Source organism: Polypterus senegalus, chromosome 6, assembly GCF_016835505.1.
Source record: "Polypterus senegalus isolate Bchr_013 chromosome 6, ASM1683550v1, whole genome shotgun sequence".
In the NCBI taxonomy this organism is placed as follows: Eukaryota; Metazoa; Chordata; class Cladistia; order Polypteriformes; family Polypteridae; genus Polypterus; species Polypterus senegalus.
The window spans coordinates 44,046,366-44,062,323 of NC_053159.1; positions in this window are offsets into that span (position 1 = coordinate 44,046,366).

Below are 15,958 nucleotides of genomic sequence, written 5' to 3' on the forward strand. Positions count from 1 at the left end.
TTTTTCAGCATCTTGTTAGGTTATAAAAGGTCTAACTTTTGCTGTAAAAAATGCAGTCCTCATAATCTGGTTAACATGCAATTTAAAGTTTAGGTCAGAGTCAATAATTACCTCTAAATGCTTTACCTCTACCTTTATTTTTAAACCTAAGAGATCAAAGTTTATTTCTAATATCCTGACCTTATCCATATTTTCCAATCACTATCACCTTATTGAGTTTGAGAAAGTTACTACTCATCCAATCAGAAATACTGCCAAGACGTTGGACCAGACAGCCAAGAGCATCAGAGTCATCAGGCACTATAAATAACATTGTGTGTGTGGCATAGCGTGTCCACAGCCCTCTCAGCAAATAAATCACTGTGCTCGCGGCTTAGTGAGGGGGCGTGGTGGCTGTAGAGGATCTCGGGGCGATCTGCGTTGTGGGCATTTCTCACCTAGTGCATAGGTGAGAGACTGCCCACATCCGTGATTGTCCCTGAGACTGTTAATGTGCTGCAGCTGCTATGGCCCCCCTCAATATAAAGAAGCGTGAGTCGGTTAGAAGGGGATCAAAACCGAAAGAGAGAAAGAAGTACGGAGGTTGCAGGAGGAAGCAGGAAGCAGTAAGGAGAGAGACAGAGAGAGAGAGTGAGCAAGTCGGTGTAGCAGGAAGCGAGCGAGAGAATGCTCGTGGCAGCTGAGTAGGCAGCCTGGGTGTGTAGCCAAACCTAGGAGAAGTAGTGGTTGTGGTCGCTCCCACAGAGTTTGTTTTGCAGGACGGGAGTGACCGGAAGGCGCAGGACTCTCTGCAGAAGGTAGCGGGAGTTGGGACTTGGGACTTGGGACTTGGTGTCCCCTATGTGAGAGCCTTGTTCGCGGGGGAATTCCCAAGTCAGTGTTAGGGCTAGCTGACCGGAGCCAAAATTTGGTAAGGCGACTGACAGTAGTAGTAGCAGAAGCAGGAACTGTGAAGGTCAGCTGCAGAGAGAGCATCTCACCTGTTGTGAGGCACAGATGGGTGAAGCAGGAGAGACGCTAGTTTAGAAGAAGCACCGGGCTTGTCATTTATTTTAAAGACTGCTTCCTGATAAACGTTTTAACCTTGTTTTAAGAAGAAGACTTTTCTATCTATTGATTTTAACTTCCACAATTCACTTCTGCTTTTATTGGATTATTTATTGAACTCTTTTGAATCACTGCATTATTTAATTAAACACTTTGTTTTTGTTTGACTATTTTAAATAAAAGCACTTTGCACTTTTTACATCATCCCCTTTGCTATGTTGTTGCCTCACTGTCTAGCTCATCGGTAGCATCACCGACGGTGTTGGGTTTAAGGGCTCCCGAAGAGCGATGGGAGCATGTAGCTGAACCCGCATCGTCACAGTGTGTTGTTTGCATAGCTGTGGTAGCTCACCTTGTGCTTTGAGATAATCTGACCTAATGGAAGTATGTATACTGAAAAGAGCAGTGGACCCAGAACAGATCCTTGTGTTACACCATATACAATATCATGGGTCTCCGAAGTACAATCATCACAACTAACAAATAATTTTCTACCTATTTCAATTTAAGATGCTGCCAGATAGGCCCACCCACTGTGTAAAGCAATTTATAAGAACACTGTGATCAATGGTTTCAAATGCTGCACTTGGTTCTAAAAGAACAAGAGCAGATAAGGCCTCTGTTTGCATTAACCCACAAATCTTATACTGCTTTAACCAGTGCAGTTTCTGTACTATGGTTTGCTCTAAAACCTGACTGAAACTTATCAAAAATATACTTATTCAAGTAATCATTAAGCTGCTTAATAAATGCCTTTTCTAGAATTTTACTTAAGAAAGGCAGGTTAGGTATTGGTCTAAAATTGTCAAAGACAGAGGAGTCAAGATTATTTTTCTTGAGCTGGGGTTTAACAACTGCAGTCTTTGTCAGGGAAGAATTGTATCTAATGATGAGTTCACTGTGTCAAATACACTGTCAAATTAGAACATTAGAGACTTCTTTGAGAAAGCCTGTTGGTACTTGGTCAAGGTCTCAGTTGGTAGAGGGAAGTAAAGAATTTCACAAGGTTTAGCATTTTGCATTGTTTATCCGTCTTTTAGAAGTTTATACTACTAATGGTATATAAAGATTTTGTCATGCATGTGCACATATGGTACAGCTAAAGGGATCTGGGGCCTCATGCACATCATGCATAGAACTCACGCTAAAACATGGTATATGAACAAAAGTGGAAATGTGCGTATGCAGAAAGAAATTCTGTATGAAAAACCGTATATAAGCCAATTTCCCTGCACTTCCACTCCATAAATCCCGGTCAGCGTGGAAAGTAACGCATGTGCACGCACCTGCAGTCCCACCCTGACTCCTATTAGAATTTTGCATATTTTAATATGCAAATAAATATAAATATCACCTTCCCTATTAACTGTTTGGTTAAAAGACAATGGCAAAAGTACATGAAAAAACAGAGTTTCAGCGAATGCGAAGTGGAGGCAAGAAAAATGTACAATTAGTTGGCTTAACACTAGAATTACCAGAGCATACAAAACTCAGAGATCCGCCCATTTTAATCTGTTCACACCTCTCCGCCAGCGCCTTTTGTCATCTAGATGTGCTGATAAAGACAAACAGCAAGCAGCTGGCAGAGAAGTGTGAACGGTTTTAAGGTGGACCAGATCTATGAGTTTTTCCATAGACGCTGGTAATTCTAGTGTTAAGCAGTGGTATAAACAACATAAGGAAGTTGATCGAGTGATACACTTGAAACACTTGAAAGTTCAAGTTCAGAAAGTTGCACAGTGCTCGAAATAAAAGTGGTCGGATACCAAAGTCGCCAAGAAAAGGCAACTTGTAGCCCACCCTCTTAGTGTCATAAGGAAGCGTATTAGAGCATACGAAGAAAAGAAAAAAACACGGACATAGTGAAGAAAAAAGGTTGAAATGTTGACTTTAATTTCGAAATTTCCACTTTAATCTTGTACTTTATTTTGTCATTAAAGTAGAACATTGTAAACTTCATCTTAAAATCAATGTTTAATTTACTACAGTTTCTCAGATCCCATCATAGTTAAAGTATCACATCAACACATTCTATGTGTTCTGTGTGTGAATCACTATGTGCTTCTTAAATGAGCTTTCTCTTACAACAACAACAACATTTATTTATATAGCACATTTTCATACAAAAAAAATGTAGCTCAAAGTGCTTTACAAAATGAAGAATAGAAAAATAGAAGACACAGTAAAAAATAAAATTAAGTCAACATTAATTAACATAGAATAAGTAAGGTCCGATGGCCAGGGTGGACAGAAAAAACAAAAAAAACTCCAAAGGCTGGAGAAAAAAATAAAATCTATAGGGGTTCCAGACCAACAGACCGCCCAGTCCCCTCTGGGCAATCTACCTAACATAAGTCAAACAGTCCTCTTTGTATTTAGGGTTTTCATGGAAGGACCTGATGATGATGGTCACGTAGACTTCTGGCTTTCAGTCCATCAATCTTGGAGCATCATGATGCTTTGAGTAGGTGGTGGTGGCGCAGGCCGCCACCACAAAGAAACCGGAAAAAGAAACAGAAGAGAGAGTTGGGGTCAGTACGGATTTTAGAGCCACTATGAATAGTTATTATGATGAATTGAACATACAGAGTATCAGGATTAAGTTAAAGTGAAGTTAGGAGAAAGCCATGTTAAAGTAATGTATTTTCAGCAGTTTTTTAAAGTGCTCTACTGTATTAGCCTGGCGAATTCCTATTGGCAGGCTATTCCAGATTTTAGGTGCATAACAGCAGAAGGCCGCCTCACCAGTTCTTTTAAGTTTAGCTTTTGGAATTCTAAGGAGACACTCATTTGAGGATCTAAGGTTACGATTTGGAATATAGGGTGTCAGACATTCCGATATATAAGATGGAGCGAGATTATTTAAGGCTTTATAAACCATAAGCAGTATTTTAAAGTCAATCCTGAATGACACAGGCAACCAGTGTAGTGACATCAAAACTGGAGAAATGTGTTCGGATTTTCTTTTCCTAGTTAGATTTCTAACAGCTGCATTCTACACTCATTGCAAGTGATTTATGTCTTTCTTGGGTAGTCCTGAGAGGAGTGCGTTACAGTAATCTAGTCTACTAAAAACAAAAGCGTGAATTAATTTCTCAGCATCTTTCAATGATATAAGAGGTTTAACTTTTGCTATGTTTCTTAAGTGAAAAAATGCTGTCCTATTGGTCTGATGAATATGCGATTTAAAATTCAGATTACAGTCAACAGTTACCCCTAAGTTTTTACTTCCGCCTTAACTTTTAATCCTAATGCATCAAGTTTATTTCTGATAACCTCATTGAATCCATTATTGCCAATTACATTTCAGTTTTCTCTTTATTTAGTTTGAGAAAATTGAGAACACCATATCGGATATCATGTTTCTTTGAGATGGGATTACCACAACTCACAAAGAATTTTCTACCTGCCAGGTAGGATTCAAACCAATTTAAGACACTGCCAGAGAGGCCCACCCATTGACTAAGGCGATTTCTAAGAATATTGTGATCAATGGTGTCAAATGTGGCACTCAGATCTAAGAGGCTGAGAACAGATAAATGGCCTCTGTCTGCATTTACCCGCAAGTCATTTACTACTTTAACGAGTGCAGTTTCTGTGCTGTGATTTGTTCTAAAACCTGACTGAAATTTATCAAGAATAGCATGTTTATTGAGGTGGTCATTTAACTGCATAATGACTGCTTTTCTAGAATTTTACTTAAGAAGGGCAGGTTAGAGATGGGTCTAAAATTTTCAAAAGCAGAGGGGTCAAGATTATTTTTCTTGAGCAGGGGTTTAACTACAGCAGTCTTAAGACAGTCTGGGAAGACCCCCGTATCTAATGACGAATTTACTATGTCAAGAATATTGTCAATTAGCACGCCTGATACTTCTTTGAAAAGCCTTGTTGGTATTGGGTCAAGGACGCAGGTGGAGGGTTTCAGTTGAGAGATTATACTATGTAATTCAGGTAACTCTATCCTGGTGAAAGCATTTAATTTGTTTATAATGGAGCACCGGGGCTTTGGAGGTTCTGCAGTGTTGGGGAGATATACTATGTTATCTCTAATATCATTAATTTTTTGATTGAAAAATACAGCAATGTTCTCACAGGTTTCACTGGAAGTATTCTGGGGCATTCCTTTGTGTTACCTGGGTTTAACAGACGATCAATTGTAGAAAATAAGACTCTGGGATTACTAGCATTGTTATTTATAATCTTAGAGAAATAGCAGCGCCTCTCAAGGCGGACTGTGTTATTGTATTCTGTTATTTTAGCCTTCAATATCTCATAATGGATAGTTAGTTTAGGTTTCCTTCATTTACTTTCAGCTCTACGACATGTTCTTTTTAAATCAGACACTCTTTGGGTCTTCCATGGAATAACAATGCTAGAAGATTTTTTAACTGTCTTTTCAGGTGCAACTATGTCAACAGCAGCTCTTACTTTAGAATTAAAGTTTTCCACTTTACTATTTACACTATCCTCACTATTATAGTTGGCATTATAAACAGACTGATTGCTTAGAATGTTTGTAAGTTTTAAAGCTGCTGATGAGTCAAAGAAGCGTTTTTTTAACAAAATGCTTCTCATGAGTGTTTTCTATCTTTATTTCAATATTAAATAGTAGAAGGAAATGGTCTGATAGACCAATATCAATGACATGCTTTAAATCGACTTTGTCCTTACAGCACTGATCTCCACTTATAACACATTACATTCATGATATTACAGCTCTCTGAACATTTTATAATACTAAGATGTATACTTGGTTTATGCAGGAAAGGCTCTGAAGCGTTTTTCCGAATGGGAGATGTTGAAATAGACTGGGCGCATGGCTGAGACAGCATGTGCTAGATGCTGTATCCCGATAATCCTGTGCACTGTCGACACAGCCCACCATAGAGCTTTGATTCTATACTCAGATACAGTTGTTTAAAATACTCTGAGTGGTGCACTGAGAGTAACAACGCTAAAGCAGCTGTGGTATTTGGAATAGTTTGACCATTCTGTGGACCATTATATTGTTCCAGGTTGATTACAATTAGATGCCTTGAATTTATAAATGATAGGCGATTAATTTCATGTGATAAGCACGCATCAGGGATGTGAATCTAAAAAAGTATGAGAAACAGCAAAGGAACAGCAGCACTGCTTTGAAACTGGGTGCCACCAGTTTGCAAAACCGAGTGGAAAATTACATACGCACAGGGTAAGACTGCCGTGAGAATGTGCGTTGCTTTACGTCAAGTTTAGTTTTTATACATCTCAAAGTCAGCATGGAGATGGGTGTATGCAACATTTTTTGTGTACGCCCTGTTTATATATAAGGCCCCTGGTGATTGAAGTGTCCTCCACTCCAGGGGGTTGGCGTAGTGTCCTAATGCCTTTTCTCTTCCTCCCTCTGCTGACCAGAATATCCATCCAACTGAACCTCCCTCTTCCTGATGGAAGGACTTTTAAGACCAGAAAATCCTCGATCTTGAGACTGTTTAATTTGGAACTCACATCTGCAAAGACGCTTCCGCAATTATTACTTATTTTTTTGTTTTTGTGGTTGTTTCACTTCAACTATATAGGGACACAAGGGTGATGCCCCAACTCTTTATCGTGGTCTGTCTGTTCTCTTACCCCTTAAGTAATCCTGCTCCTTCCTATATCTTGGAGTGCCTGTCCCCCTATATTCAAAGTTGTAACTTTAGATCTTATAATAGCAGCCTGCTTAAAATTCCAAGAGCCAAAATTAAAAAGAAGTGGCAAGGAGGTTTTTTGTTATTATGATCCCAAAATTAGGAATACTTATAGTATACCAATAGAGATACGCCAGGCCACTACGCTGGAACATTTAAAGAAATTCCTAAAATCTCACTTTTTTAATATTTCTTTTTCATAGCTCCAATTTATTTCTACTCTTAACACCTTAGATATATATAGATTTTGCACTCTCTTTAGTGACTCTGCAATCATTTTTATTGTTTACTTTTCTCTGTTTTCTTTCATGGTTTTTCCATGGTGGCGTTCCACCAACTGATCAAAGTTCTGCGCAGCTGTCTGTGATGTCTGAATGAAAGTAAATACCCCAACCCGTCACAGGATCCAATGCATCGACTTCTCTAAGAAAAATCCTAAAAAAATAAGCCAATAATGTGCTACTTAAGAACATTTGTGTTAGGCAGATTTCCCAGTAAGGGCTGGGTGGTCTTATAGTCTGGAACCCCAGGAGATGGTTTTTTTTTTCATTTTTTTTCTATTTTTATGTCAAACCTGGCCATCTCGTCTTATCATATATTGTCACTTAGAAACTGAAAAAAAAATCCTATATTTTAAAGATTCTGTTTCTCACAGGTAGAAAGATATATAGAACTTTATTTGTCCCCAGAGGGAAATTTGTCTTTTAAAGAAGCTCTTTAGCTTACAAAAACACTTGTAAATCCCCCCACCTTAAATCCATTCGCATCTCTCCATTCAGCGTCTTTTGTGCTGTAAATGTGTCAATAAGCTCAAGCAGCAAGCAGCCTACTATCCCATCCTCACACCACCCCAGAAACTGAAAAAACTCTGCCAGCTCAAGCCTTGTTTATCAGGGAGTCAGGTACCTAGAGCTGTACAGGCTAAAAAATATATCGTTATTTGGAACACATGAATTTCATGTGCGTTCCATGTCTACAAAGATCTATGAAAGGGTAGAATGACAGGAAATACATGAAATGTTGTACACATATCTAAAAGTCAAATTTTTTTCTTGTTTTAGTACTAACGATAAAATTTTGACATCACGATCTGACTTTTATATACTGTCACGCAAACATTTGTCACTTCAAACTTGCTCCTTGACAAAGATGGCTGTTTCGTCTTTCAATTAAAGGTTACATGAGTTTCTTCCTCTTCGAATGTAAACGCGTCAGGAGCAGAGGCAGTCTGAGAGCGAGAGAGAAAGCAAAAGAAATCAATAACAAAACCGACAGGTGCTGCGCACGGCTTTTTAAGTCGGCGGAGTACTGCGCGAGGCTTGTATTGCGCGTTATAGTGCAAGGTTAATGAGCAATGCGGGGGTAGTCCGTGTTTCGGGCTCTGTGGTTTTCCCAGGGGCGTCCGTATCTTCTTGGGGTGCGATCAGTCCTCCAGCTCACACCCTCCCCCTCAGCTTTATTCACATTCGTGTGAATCAAGCGACTCTCTAAACCAAGTTCATGTTCATGTAGTCGTGATAATACGTCTGCGTTGACGTGTTCAGAACCTGGTCGGTGCTTTACTGTGAAACTATAAGGTTGTAAACCCAGAAACCATCTCATTAGACGAGTTTGTATCTTTTTGTCAGTACAACCACTGGAGTGGAGCATGATCAGTTACCAAAGTGAAGTTTCGTCCCCACAAGTAATATCGAAGTGCCTCCACAGCCCACCTGATTGCCAAGCATTCTTTCTCAATTGTAGAATAATTACGCCTCTAGGAAGTAATTTCCTACTAAATATGTGATTGGATGTTCTCTCCATCAAAAATCTGAGACAACACTGCCACACCAAATGCACTTGCGCCTGTTTGCAAGATAAAATCTTTTGTGAAACCCGGGTTCTTAGAACCGGGTAAGAAGACAATGCTTTTTTTAAATCGTTGAAAGAACGTTCGCAATTTTCTGTCCACAAGATAGGTCGGTTTTTTCTGCCTCTAGTAAGTTCTGTAAGGGAGCAGCTCTATGTGCAAAATTTGGAATGAATTTTCTGTAGTAACCAGCAAGTCCCAGAAAGGCGCGTACCTGTTTCTGTGTCCCAGGTCTCGGATAAGCAAGCATTTCTTCTATTTTCCTTAATTGTGGCCTAAGTAAACCCTTGCCCATAGAATAGCCTAAGTAATGAGTCTCGGACATGCCTAGTTTACATTTTTAGGGTTAGCAGTAAGGCCAGCCTGTCTCAAGCTTTCAAGAACGGCTTGAAGCCGCTCTAAGTGTGTTTTCCAATCATTGCTAAAAATCACGACATCGTCAAGATATGCCCCAGCATATTCAGAGTGAGGACGAGGATCTGATCCATCATGCTGAAAAGTTAGAGGTGCCCCGTGAAGACCAAAGGAGTCTTGTAAATTCATAGAGTCCGTCAGGAGTCGCAAATGCCGTTTTCTCACAACTGCTAGCCTCTAAAGGCACCTGCCAATAGCCTTTCGTGAGATCTAGCGTGGAGATATAGCTCGCCTGACCCAGTTTTTCCAACAGTTCATCGACACGGGCATGGGATAAGCATCAATTTAGAGACCTTATTCAAGCGTCTGAAATCGATACAGAACCGAACCGAACCGTCTTGCTTTGGGACTAATACGACTGGGCTGCACCAGTCACTACTTTCACGAATTACACCCAGTGTCAGCATCTTTTTACCTCTTCACAAGACAATATTTCGCGCTTCCGGTATCCGGAACGGCCGCATCTGTACGCGAACATCAGGTTCTGTGGTAATTTTATGTTTTGTAATGTTAGTCTTGCCTGGTAAATCTGAAAAGACATCAGTGTTCCGTTCTATCAAAGATAACAGTTCTGTCTTTTGCGTGTCAGTAAGATCGTTACCAATGGTAACATCGGTCTGAGAAACAGCAGCCAAGGAAGTGTTAACCTCTTGTCGGTCGTGCCATTCCTTCAAGAGGTTAATGTGTAAAATCTGGAATGGTTTGCGCGCCGGTATTCTAACCTTGTAATTTACCGGACTCATACGCTCCTCAATAATGGCGGGCCCTGCCATTTAGCTAAGAATTTGTGTGGATCCGAGGGAACCAGTACCAAAACACGATCGCCAGGTTTGAACTCACGGAGCTTGCTGCCTATCGTAAAGACGCTTCTGAGTTTCCTGTTCTCGTTGTTGGTGTTCCACAGCAATAGAGGAAAGCATAGAAATTCTGTCTTGCAACGAAATTAGTCGATCTGCAAAGCTTGGACCCTTAGCTGCTCTCTCGTTCCTATCCATTCCTCCGCACCACATCCAGGATGCCTCGCCGCCTGCCGAATAACAACTCAAGGGACTCAAGCCAGTGGACGCCTGTGGTGATTCTCGCACGCGTACAAAACAAAAGGTAGGACAGTGTTCCATGTTGTGGGATCATTATGAGCAACTCGCCTGATCATCTGTTTCAATGTTTTGTTAAATCGCCGGTTAAACCATTCGTTTGAGGATGGTAAACAGTAGTACTCAATTTCTTAATAGCAAAGCTGTCACACAATTGTTTCATCACGAGAAGTGAAAGGTGTGCCCTGATCAGTTAAGATTTCTCTAGGGATACCAATACGAGTAAAAGTTTCACATAGTGCTTTGGCTACAGCCGAAGAGTTGGCCTTTTTCAGCGCAATCATTTCTGGATATCGTGTGCATAATCAACCAACACCAGCAAATATTGGTACCCATCCTTAGTCTTAGGTAATGGTCCCACAATATCTAATCCCACACGCTGAAAGGGAACTTCCAATATGGGCATAGGACAAAGGGGAGCCCGAGGAGGCTTATAAGCAGAGACGATCTGGCAGTCTGGACATGAAGTACAAAATCGTTCAACATCTTTTCCCATATTAAGCCAATAAAATCGTTTTGATAACCGGTCTCTAGTTTTGTCGGCACCAAGTGCCCCCAAGATGTGTGAATGTGCCAGATGCAAAACAGTTTCCCTATGTGCTTCAGGTACCACCAGTTGTTCAATAAATTCCCTCCAAATGATCTGAGATCACCCTGAAAAGGCAACCGTCCTTTTCTATAAAGTGTGGGGTTTTCACACCCCCGGAATTACGCTCTTGGTAATAAGAGTCATTAGCAGGGTGAGCCTGTTTAAATGCATATTCTAATGAGCTATCAGTATGCTGCAAACGCACAAAATCTGATTGTTCGTTAACACTCGGTTTGTGTTCGAGGCGTTTGCAATCTGGGAAGATGTAGAAGGAGCAGCCCATTCTGGAAGATTGTCGGGGGTGACCTCCTCCGTCTCGCTGGAGAGATCGGGTTCAATTTCTAAGTTGGGATTTAGATTTTCCCGCCGCTACCAGTTCTTCGTCTTGGTTTTCTTCTTCTCCCCCACTAAGTTCATATTGGACTGACTACTGGTCCCTGACATTTATTAATCAGTTTAGGAAAAGGGCATTTCTCCGTCCTATGAGTAATGGCCATGGGCAGGAATCTGACACTGCAGTCCAGACCTTAAAACGACCCCTGTAAGTTAAAGGAAGAAGTAATGTTTGATAAACTTTTAACATCACCATGTACACATCTTATTTTTACAGTCTCACAGTCTCTAAGGAATCTTTCTTCAAGACAGTCTCGTCTCACAATACACAGTTCACTCCCCGAATCTAACAATGCTGAGATTTCTCTGCCCCCCAATTTAACTGGAACAAATAATCCATCTTTTCCTTCCGGCGAACATGTAATATTCGAACAACAAACCTCGGCCAATCCAACTTCCATCGACTGAGCTGGAGATAGACGACATTCTCTTGCCAAATGACCGAGTTGATTACACCGGAAACATCGACGGTCGGCGCGCTGCCAAAATATCCTCTGCGACGTCCTCGTACAGCTGGTGGAGCTTCACCAGAAACTGGCATCTCTGTTACGACTGGGTTCCCCGGGGGCCTACCTGACCCCATTTGATTTTCCTTTCCACCAGGTTGTCGGTTGCTGTCGCCGATCGAAGTAACGAGGATGTCCAGCGCGCTCGTTCCCTGTTTGCGAAGAATCGGCAAATCCACTATAACCGCTTTTCCTCCAAGTTGCTTGTGAACCTTCCAGTCGTCTTGACATAATCGTTAACGACTCAATATCATGACGCAGAAATTCATCTCGAATAACTGTTGGTATACCGTTCAACAGTATATTCATTACCACTTTCTCTACGACTCGATCCATCTCACTTCCCTCAAACCAGCAGTTCACTTTATGTATCAAATCTTGAATTTGCGCACGGATCGGGCCATCCATATTCAGCTTCCAGTTGTTTAATTTGAACCCTTTTGCAAAAAAAGTCTTAGTTTTACGTAAAACCACTTGGTCTTTCAGGAACTCATAATCGCCAAGCTTGTCTCTGGGTACATTACGTAAAGAGTAAAGAGCATCTCCAGATAAAAAGGGTGTGATTATAACGGCCCACTGTCGTCTGTCCCATCCCAGCATGGTTGCGACTTGTTCAAAGGCTATCAAGAACATCTCAGGATCATCGTTAGGGCCCATCTTCGTTAGTATATTTTTCGCATTTTCAGGTAGAGGTGGCAAAGGGATGTATGGCTGACGGTTAACAATTGGAACATTCGGATCACGAATATGTCGTTGATTTCCCACAACAGGAATCTCAGGGATGTCATCTTCCGAATCAGCTGGGAGTGGAACACTTTGAGCCAATTGGTATAAATAATCTTCAGCATCCATCTGTGCAACCACTTCTGGTACCACTTGTCACGCTTGGGTCACAGATTTGCACAAAGACACTCGGGATCGTGGAAAAAAAAAGAAGGAATTTTATTCAAGCACTGCAAACAAACATTTGTCACTTCAAACTTGCTCCTTGACAAAGATGGCTGTTTCGTCTTTCAATTAAAGGTTACATGAGTTTCTTCTTCTTCGAATGTAAACGCGTCAGGAGCAGAGGCAGTCTGAGAGAGAGAGAGAAAGCAAAAGAAATCAATAACAAAACCGACAGGTGCTGCGCACGGCTTTTTAAGTCGGCGGAGTACCGCGCGAGGCTTGTATTGCGCGTTATAGTGCAAGGTTAATGAGCAATGCGGGGGTAGTCCGTGTTTCGGGCTCTGTGGTTTTCCCAGGGGCGTCCGTATCTTCTTGGGGTGCGATCAGTCCTCCAGCTCACAATACAAAATACAGTGACAGCAAAAGTACGATGGCAGCTTCTACCTTCAGCTATTGTCTCTTCAATACGCAAGTGACTCTTCACACTAGTGTTTAGATCTGGACGATGTATGTGCCCAAAAAAGAAGTCTGACTGCATTCTCGTACCATTGCTCACGTACTGAAGTGTTAGCAGGCATTTTTCATGGCATTACATGTGTAATTTCTGAGCATGCCCATGTCGATTTAACACAGGAAGCTCTGCAGTCTACTTGTGACTTTACGCTGTAGAAAGATAAGCAAATAAATCAAGGTAAATAACATTCAATTTGGCTTTTATGTAAGTAACATATAAATGTTTCTTATGTAAAGACCATCACAAAACATAATCATAAAAAGGACTTTGTATGATACATTGGTGAGCTCTGTAAGCCGTGTTGCTTCGTTGAAGAACAGGTGTGGGGCAGACTGACTGGCAGGATGACACCCGACCTCTTCCTGCATCCAAACGGTGGCGTCTTTCGCCTTTACACCTGGTGCAGCTGCGTTTTTCTTATATTTGAGTGGAAGTTTCTTGTGTGGGTTGGGGGAGCTTCTGTTCTCTTTTTCCAGTCTGGAACCCTTGTCCTCATCTGAGTTCACCTCTGTTATAGCACGTCTTTACTTGAAAACAGTGTCAGATCGGGACGAGCGTGAACGTGACTGAGAGAATAAAACTGATTAAAAAAAAGCAAACCTTTACAAGGTCCATACATTTACACCGACTGTTACAGACTCAAATCAAATGTACAGTATGTTTTATTGTATAATAGTAACAATAAGAGCAGCTCACTACTCAAAGCGTTTATTTTAAGATGCGGAAAGACTCGAACCCACAACCTTTTGAGTAGGAGTCAGCAGTTCTTACCGCTGTACTACCAAAGAAATCACAACAAACCACACTAACCCGATTCATATATCTTTTGTATACTAATTATTCATTATGACACAGAAAACATCTCAGTGAAAGTAAAGCTAGCTGAAACCTTAGAAAACTGAGTCTTCAAAACTTTTAAAGAAGACAGAAATATTAATTATACATTTGTAATTACTAACAGTCTAAACTCTTTAAATTAATTTTAATTATTTACTTATAAGCAGATTATTGAGTAGACTAACCTAGGACAAACCCCACCGCGGCAGTTAACTGCAGGGAGGCACAGGCCATTGGGACTAACGGGATAAACCTCTGCCACTATCAAGGTCAAGCGAGCATAGGAGCAAGCGAAAATAGAGAAACTCAATGTAAGTGATCCCTGCTTCTTGAATCTATCCTGTCATGTGATCATACTAATTTTCGAGCACCCTGCACTGATGCCAGCAAGCAAAATGCACAAAAGGAAAGTTTTTAATTACATAAATTAGGACTGCAGAGTGGTTGGCATGTAGAAGTGGCTAGTACAACACTTGCACATGTCTTCAGAATGCTTTATTGCACTTCATTATGAAAATAATGTTCTATACATTTAGGAACCTGTAAACATTTTATTGCTTGTCTGTTACAACATTGACATGAATTCTGACTCCTCTGTGTTATTTCCTGATTCTGTTTCCTCTTAAAACTCCTGTCACCATGCACAAGCAGTGCATTAGGGGCTTTCCATATTTCATTTAACTATGGTGGGATTCAATGAGATTGCAGGACTGCAATGAAGGGAATGGTAAACAAAGAAACCATCAGAAAAGATTCTTCAATTATTCTTCAGTTGTAGGAAAGATTAGAAGTCCTGAGAGAAGAAGGATTTGTGAATTCCCTTCAGATCAATGGCCATGAGGGGATAGCAGCCAGAATCTCAGACAGTCCTGTTTTGGTGTCATCTGTGTGATATGCATTGAGCACTGGAAGTAAACACTTGACAATTGCTTCTGCACTAAACATTTTCTGGTTAATGCAAATTATTGACAAATACATGTATTGTCTTATTGCTGTGCTCTATCTAAAAAATGGCATAACCATACAGAATTTTTTTATATTAAAAATAACCCTAATTCAGTGAAGAATTCAGACACATTTAATGTGCACTTTTGTGGCCAAAAGCAATTATGTACCACTGAATTCTATCAGTGAACCACCTTATATACCAAGGTAATATCAATATAAAATTAATATTTCTTTGCTATTATCTACCTGATATGTAAGCATTTAATTTTTTTTATTTTATTGTGGTAAGCTTTATAAGACATCACAAGTAATCAGTATGGATGAATCTTGGCTAAACTCAAGCTCTGCAAAAGGCTTATGGTGCTCAATTACAATCATAGTATTTAAGTTTCCCAATCCACTAAAAATTCAGAAGTATTGCCATTTAAGAAAATAAAAATCATGTCTGAAACAGAATTGATATAATCTCACTTTAGAATAAAATGTTTGTAAGCAACCTAGAAGATGTGATTCAAATTCTTGTCACTGGTGGATTCTTTTAAATCATTGTTATAGTGCAAAATAAAATCTATGGATCTATTTAAACTGTGCTACTTAAATACATCACTGGTTTTGTTAAACCATGAAAGGAAATGTTGCTGTTTTTTGTGTGGTTCTTTAGACAAAGTAATACTTTTGAGAAGAAAAAAATTAATATGAAAGCGAAAAAATAAGCTCCCCATAGTGTTTGTAAACAGTACCTGGCTACAGTTTCCTGTGATTTCATGTTCCTTTTATCCAATGCCTAATCTGTGCCACATAAAAGTTTTTTCAAGCCTCATATATATAAATGACAGTGTGTATATTAACAGAGATCCCCTAACAAAGAGCAAACAATATAAAAGAGCATCTACTTTACTCATTAGCATACATTTCAATTCTCTGCCAAGTCTCTCTAATTAGGCTAGGTATTGCTTATAGTTTTTTTTAAACATTGAAATACTCCTTTAGGTTGTGTGAATTTCCAACTGATAAAATACTGCTATTTAGTCACTGATTACTTTTTTATAATACTGTACACTGCAACACTGATCATTCTTTTATCATTTTGTATGCACGCTAGTGTCTGGTCTTTCATATGTCACTGTAATGCCATTGCATTAATTTAATTTGATGCACAGGAAATCTTCATATTGGTAAAAAAAAAAAGTTTACAATACCATGATTG